The sequence below is a fragment of the Lissotriton helveticus genome, chromosome 4_2 (assembly GCF_964261635.1).
Source record: "Lissotriton helveticus chromosome 4_2, aLisHel1.1, whole genome shotgun sequence".
NCBI classification, from domain to species: Eukaryota; Metazoa; Chordata; class Amphibia; order Caudata; family Salamandridae; genus Lissotriton; species Lissotriton helveticus.
Window position 1 is genome coordinate 71,223,923 of NC_136064.1, and position 7,500 is coordinate 71,231,422.

Sequence of the window (7,500 nt, forward strand, 5' to 3'; positions counted from 1 at the left end):
GCTAGGGTTCGGAAGGTGGGACCGGGCCCAGGGCTTGAGCTCCGGCCGGCCAGCCCCGGGGTGCGCGAGCCCCCCGTCCCGCAGGCCACCAGAGGGTCCGGGTGCTGGGGACGGGGCTCCACCAGTGCCCGTGGAGGCTCTCCCCAGCCTGGCTAGGGTTCGGAAGGTGGGACCGGGCCCGGGGCTTGAGCTCCAGCCGGCCAGCCCCGGGTTGCGCGAGCCCCCCGTCCCGCAGGCCACCAGAGGGTCCGGGTGCTGGGGACGGGGCTCCACCAGTGCCCGTGGAGGCTCTATCTCCCCAGCCTGGCTAGGGTTCGGAAGGTGGGACCGGGCCCGGGGCTTGAGCTCCAGCCGGCCAGCCCCGGGTTGCGCGAGCCCCCCGTCCCGCAGGCCATCAGAAGGTCCGGGCGCTGGGGGCGGTGCTCCACCGGTTCCAGGGGAGGCTCTCCCCAGCCTGGCTAGGGTTCGGAAGGTGGGACCGGGCCTGGGGCTTGTGCTCCGGCCGGCCGGCCCCGGGGTGCGCAAGCCCCCCGTCCCACAGGCCACCAGAGGGTCCGGGCGCTGGGGACGGGGCTCCACCGGGGCCCGGGGAGGCTCTCCCCAGCCTGGCTAGGGTTTGGAAGCTGGGACCTGGCCCGGGGCATGAACTCCATCTGGCAGGCCCCGAGGGTGCTGGAGCCCCCTGTCCTGCAAGGCAGTCGAGGGTCTGGGCGCTAGGATCCCTCTGGGCCTGGGGAGGCATTCCCCGGCCTGGCTAGGGTTCGGAACATGGGACCGTGCCTGGGGCTTGAACTCTGTCCGGCAGGTCCCGGGGTGCTGGAGCCCCCGTCCTGCAAGCCAGCCGAGGTTCCGGGCGCTGGGGACCATCGGGGCCTGCAGAGGCTCTCCCTGGCCTGGGGGTAGGGTTTGGAAGCTAAGCCCCAAGCCCGCCATGAGCCGGATGCCGTTTAGGCCCCGGTCGAGCGGGCGAGTGGATTTGTGGAGCCCTGGCCCCAGCCAAGCAGGTTCAGAGCCTCCCCGTGCCGGACTGACGCACCTGAGGGCCCACCGGAGGTCATGCCCGGGCCCCGGCAGCGCATGGGCAGCATATCCCCAGACCTGGTGACCTGGCAGACTGGGACCTGCTGGCACCCTGGCCCTGCCGAGCCCCAGTTCTCTCCCAGGGCTCCACAAATGCGACGACCAGATGGCCGAACTTCCCTGGAAGTCCCGATGAGGTGCCATTTGCCTCCCAGATCCCAGCGAGGGCTCCAGGAGGTCGGGTACTTTCACGCTTTGGGTCCCCTCTGTCACCTCGCGTGCAGAGTTTACAAGAAAGGAGGGTATTTTCCCTCCGGATTACTAGGGACAGGGTACGCCCGGACGCCCCTCCAAGGCTGGTGGTTCTCTGCCATGGGGACCAGATAGGCTATGCCTGGGTAACACCTCCCTAGGCCACCCGTGGCTTCCTTCCGCCAGGCCGACGGCATGTCAAATTGCCCAGGACGGGCTCCATGGCTCTTGGGCAGTCGTCCCCTGGGCGCCCGGGGCTCCATCCACCCCGGCGGCATGGAAAAGTGCCCAGGACGGGCTCCATGCGTCTCGGGCATTCGTCCCCCGGGCGTCCGGGGCTCCATCCAGGCTGACGGTATGGCAGAGTGCCCGGGTCGGGCTCCATGGTTTTCACGGTGGTCCTCCCCTGGGTGTCTGGGGGCTCCAGGCCGAAGGCATGGAAAAGTGCCCAGGACGGGCTCCATGCGTCCCGGGCATTCGTCCCCCGGGCGTCCGGGGCTCAATCCAGGCTGACGGTATAGCAGAGTGCCCGGGTCGGGCTCCATGGTTTTCACGGTGGTCCTCCCCTGGGTGTCTGGGGGCTCCAGGCCGAAGGCATGGAAAAGTGCCCAGGACGGGCTCCATGCGTCCCGGGCATTCGTCCCGGGACGGGGACGGGGACAGGGACAGGGTCGGGAGAGTCCAGGCGGCTTCACTTCCGTGTCCAGCCATCTGATCGCCCAGATTCCCTCGGCCATCTGGTCGCCCGGATCCCCTCGGGCATCTGGTCGCCCGCAACGCTTTCCTATAAGGGCGACCAGATGGCCGAACTTCCCTGGAAGTCCCGATGAGGTGCCATTCGCCGCCCGGATCCCAGCGAGGGCTCCAGGAGGTCGGGTACATTCGCGCCTTGGGTCCCCTCTGTCACCTCGCGTGCACAGATTACAAGAAAAGGGGGTAATTTTCCTCCGGATTACTAGGGAGAAGGGTACGCCCGGACACCCCTCCGAGGCTGGCGGTTCTCTGCCATGGGGACCAGATGGGCTATGCCTGGGCAACACCTCCCTAGGCCACCCGGGGCTTCCTTCCTCCAGGCCAACCGCATGTCAAATTGCCCAGGACGGGCTCCATGGCTCCTGGGCAGTCGTCACCCGGGCGTCCGGGGCTCCATCCAGGCTGACGGCATGGAAAAGTGCCCAGGACAGGCTCCATGCGTCCCGGGCATTCATCCCCCGGGCGTCCGGGGCTCCATCCAGGCTGACGGCATGGCAGAGTGCCCGGGTCGTGATCCATGGTTTCCAGGGATGTCCTCCCCTGGGTGTCTGGGGGCTCCAGGCCGAATGCATGGAAAAGTGCCCAGGACGGGCTCCATGCGTCCCGGGCATTCGTCCCCTGGGCGTCCGGGGCTCCATCTAGGCTGACGGTATGGCAGAGTGCCCGGGTCGGGCTCCATGGTTTTCACGGTGGCCCTCCCCTGGGTGTCTGGGGGCTCCAGGCCGAAGGCACGGAAAAGTGCCCAGGACGGGCTCCATGCGTCCCGGTCACTCGTACCCCGGACGTCCGGGGCTCCATCCAGGCTGACGGCATGGCAGCGTGCCCGGGTCGGGCTCCATGGGTCCCGGGCAGCCCTCCCCTGGGCGTCCGGGGCTCCCACCTCCAGGCAGACGGCATGTCAAAGTGCCCAGGACGGGCTCCATGAGTCTGGGACAGTCCTCCCCCGGGCGTCTGGGACACCCGTCTCCATGAGGCCAACGGCATAGGCAAAGTACCCAGGACGGGCTCCATGGGTCCCGGGCAGACCTCTCCCCGGGCATCCGGGGCTCCCACCTCCAGGCCGACGGAATGTCAAAGTACCCAGGACGGGCTCCATGGGTCCCGGGCAGCTTCCCCCGGGCGTCCGGGGCACCCACCTCCAGGCCGACGGCATGTCAAAGTACCCAGGACGGGCTCCACGGGTCCCGGGCATTCCTCCCCCCAGGTCGTCCGGGCCCTAGAGCTCCGGTGGTCCAACCTGCGCCTGAGGCCCAGCCGGGGTCCAAGAGCCCTGCCTTGCGTGGGCAGGAAGTCAGGAACCCTACCGCGAAGGCTTGGGATGGATGGGGAGCTGGGAGTCCTTTCGATCCCGGCCATCTGGTCGCCCGCGATGCTTTCCAATGGGGCGACCAGATGGCTGGGCTTCCCTGGAAGTCCCGATGAGGTGCCATTCGCCTCCCGGATCCCAGCTAGGGCTCCATGAGGTCGGGTTCTTTTACGCCTTGGGTCCCCTCTGTCACCTCGCGTGCACGGATTGCAAGAAAGGGGGGTAATTTCCCTCCGGATTACTAGGGGCAGGGTACGCCCGGACACCTCTCCAGGGCTGGTGGTTCTCTGCCCGGGGGACCAGATAAGATATGCCTGGGCAACACCTCCCCCGGGCGTCTGGGGGCTCCATTCTCCGGGCCAACGGCATGGCTCAATGCCCAGGACGGGCTCCACGTGTCCCGGACAGACCGCCCCTGGGCGTCCGGGGCACCCATCTCCAGGAGGCCAATGGGATGGCAAAGTACCCGGGAAGGGCTCCACGGGTCCCGGGCAGCCTTCCCCCGGGCGTCCGGGGCTCCCACCTCCAGGCCGACGGCATGTCACACTGCCCAGGACGGGCTCCATGGGCCCCGGACAGACCTCCCCCCGGGCGTCCGGGGCACCCATCTCCAGGAGGCCAACGGGATGGCAAAGTACCCGGGAAGGGCTCCACGGGTCTCGGGCAGCCTTCCCCCGGGCGTCCGGGGCTCCCACCTCCAGGCCGACGGCATGTCACACTGCCCAGGACGGGCTCCATGGGCCCCGGACAGACCTCCCCCGGGCGTCCGGGGCACCCATCTCCAGGAGGCCAACGGGATGGCAGAGTAACCGGGAAGGGCTCCACGGGTCCCGGGCAGCCTTCCCCCGGGCGTCCGGGGCTCCCACCTCCAGGCCGACGGCATGTCACACTGCCCAGGACGGGCTCCATGGGCCCCGGACAGACCTCCCCCGGGCGTCCGGGGCACCCATCTCCAGGAGGCCAACGGGATGGCAGAGTAACCGGGAAGGGCTCCATGGGTCCCGGGCAGCCCTCCCCCGGGCGTCCGGGGCTCCCACCTCCAGGCCGACGGCATGTCACACTGCCCAGGACGGGCTCCATGGGCCCCGGACAGACCTCCCCCGGGCGTCCGGGGCACCCATCTCCAGGAGGCCAACGGGATGGCAGAGTAACCGGGAAGGGCTCCATGGGTCCCGGGCAGCCCTCCCCCGGGCGTCCGGGGCTCCCACCTCCAGGACGAAGGCATGTCAAAGTGCCCAGGGCGGGCTCCACGGGCCCCGGGCAGCCCTCCCCCCGGGCGTTCGGGGCACACATCTCCAGGAGGCCAACGGCATTGGCAAAGTACCCGGGAAGGGCTCCACGGGTCCCGACCAGGCTTCCCACGGGCGTCCCGGGCACCCTCCTCCAGGCCGACGGCATGTCAAAGTGTCCAGGACGGGCTCCATGGGTCCCGGGCAGCCCGCTCCCGGGCTCCCACCTCCAGGCCGACGGCATGTCAAAGAGCCCAGGACGGGATCCATGGGTCCCGGGCAGCTTCCCCCGGGCGTCCGGGGCACCCACCTCCAGGCCGACGGCATGTCAAAGAGCCCAGGACGGGATCCACGGGTACCGGGCAGTCCTCCCCCGGGCGTCCGGGGCTCCCATCTCCAGGCCAACGGCATGGCTCAATGCCCAGGACGGGCTCCATGGGTCCCGCGCAGGCCTCCCCCGGACGCGTCCGGGGCAACCATCTCCATGAGGCCAACGGCATTGGCAAAGTACCCGGGAAGGGCTCCACGGGTCCCGGGCAGGCCTCCCCCGGGCGTCCAGGGCACCCACCTCCAGGCCGACGGCATGTAAAAGTGCCCAGGACCAGTTCCACGGGTCCCGGGCAGTCCTCCCCCGGGCGTCCGGGGCTCCCTTCCCCGGGCCAAAGCATTCCAGAGTGCCCAGGACGGGCTCCACGGGTCCCGGGCGTCCAGGGCTCCCTTCCCCGGGCCAACGGCTTGTCAGAGTGCCCAGGACGGGCTACGGGCCCCGGGCGTCCGGGGCACCCTTCCCCGGGCCAGCGGCATGTCAGAGTGCCCAGGACGAGTTCCACGGGACCCGGACGTCCGGGGCTCCCTTCCCCGGGCCAACGGCATACAGGAGTGCCCAGGACGGGGTCCACGGGTCCCGGTCGTCTGGGGCTCCCTTCCCCGGGCCAACAGCTTGTCAGAGTGCCCAGGACGGGCTCCACGGGTCCCGGGCAGTCCTCCCCCCGGGCCAACAGCAGGTCAGAGTGCCCAGGACGGGCTCCACGGGTCCCGGGCAGCTCCATGCCCAAACCCATTTGAAAACCCGCCGCAGCGAAGGGGTTATAGGCGGCCATCTATTCGAATGCACAAATGCATGCTGTGACATCGCATTCCTTTACAGCGAGATGCCTTGGCATCGCAAGTCAGTAGATCAACTTGATCTAGAGGACACACAAACTAAAGGCATAATACAATCTATTTTTCAAACTCCAACCTGCGCAACAGGAGGGAAAGTGTTGATATACTAGCCCCTTCAGTGCTAACGACGGCTCCTGCTCGTCACGATTCCAGTAGGGAAGGTGTTGGTACATTCCTTATGTTGGAGCGCCATCTAGAGCAAGTCCGGTAGATAATGTGTTTGCAATAGTAGCGCGCAATGCTTTCCAATGGGGCGACCAGATTGCCGGGCTGACATGGAAGGCCTGAGGTCCAGGGGAGGGCGGCCTCCCCATCCCGGGCGCTGTCCTTGGTCCTGCTGCGTGGCAGGGTGCCCGGGACGGGGTCCTGGAGGGCCCGGGGAGGCTTCCCCTGCGCCTCCGGGCTTGGGAGCCCAGGCTGGGTCCAGGGGCCCGGCCGGGCCCCGGGTCGGGTGCCACGGCCCTGGGCCCTGTCTCCCAGCCTGCCGCACTGCCAAGGGCCCGGAAAGGGGTTCCGGTGTGCCCGGGGAGCCTCCCCTTGCTTGGCTGGGTTCAGGAGCAGTGGCTAGGGCCCCTGAGGGCCCGGGGAGGGCGGCCTCCCCACCCCGGGCTCTGTCCTTGGTCCTGCTGCGTGGCAGGGTGCCCGGGACGGGGTCCGGAGGGACCGGGGAGGCGTCCCATGCACCTCCGGGCTTGGGAGCCCCGGCTGCGTCCAGGGGCCCGGCCGGGCCCCGGGTCGGTTTCTCCGGCCCTGGGCCCTGTCTCCCAGCCTGCCGCACTGCCAAGGGCCCGGGAAGGGGTTCCGATGTGCCCGGGGAGCCTCCCCTTGCTTGGCTGGGTTCAGGAGCAGTGGCTAGGGCCCCTGAGGGCCCGGGGAGGGCGGCCTCCCCACCCCGGGCTCTGTCCTTGGTCCTGCTGCGTGGCAGGGTGCCCGGGACGGGGTCCGGAGGGACCGGGGAGGCGTCCCATGCACCTCCGGGCTTGGGAGCCCCGGCTGCGTCCAGGGGCCCGGCCGGGCCCCGGGTCGGTTTCTCCGGCCCTGGGCCCTGTCTCCCAGCCTGCCGCACTGCCAAGGGCCCGGGAAGGGGTTCCGGTGTGCCCGGGGAGCCTCCCCTTGCTTGGCGGGGTTCAGGAGCAGTGGCTAGGGCCCCTGAGGGCCCGGGGAGGGTGGCCTCCCCACCCCGGGCTCTGTCCTTGGTCCTGCTGCGTGGCAGGGTGCCCGGGACGGGGTCCGGAGGGACCGGGGAGGCGTCCCATGCACCTCCGGGCTTGGGAGCCCCGGCTGCGTCCAGGGGCCCGGCCGGGCCCCGGGTCGGTTTCTCCGGCCCTGGGCCCTGTCTCCCAGCGTGCCGCACTGCCAAGGGCCCGGGAAGGGGTTCCGATGTGCCCGGGGAGCCTCCCCTTGCTTGGCTGGGTTCAGGAGCAGTGGCTAGGGCCCCTGAGGGCCCGGGGAGGGCGGCCTCCCCACCCCGGGCTCTGTCCTTGGTCCTGCTGCGTGGCAGGGTGCCCGGGACGGGGTCCGGAGGGACCGGGGAGGCGTCCCATGCACCTCCGGGCTTGGGAGCCCCGGCTGCGTCCAGGGGCCCGGCCGGGCCCCGGGTTGGTTTCTCCGGCCCTGGGCCCTGTCTCCCAGCCTGCCGCACTGCCAAGGGCCCGGGAAGGGGTTCCGGTGTGCCCGGGGAGCCTCCCCTTGCTTGGCTGGGTTCAGGAGCAGTGGCTAGGGCCCCTGAGGGCCCGGGGAGGGCGGCCTCCCCACCCCGGGCTCTGTCCTTGGTCC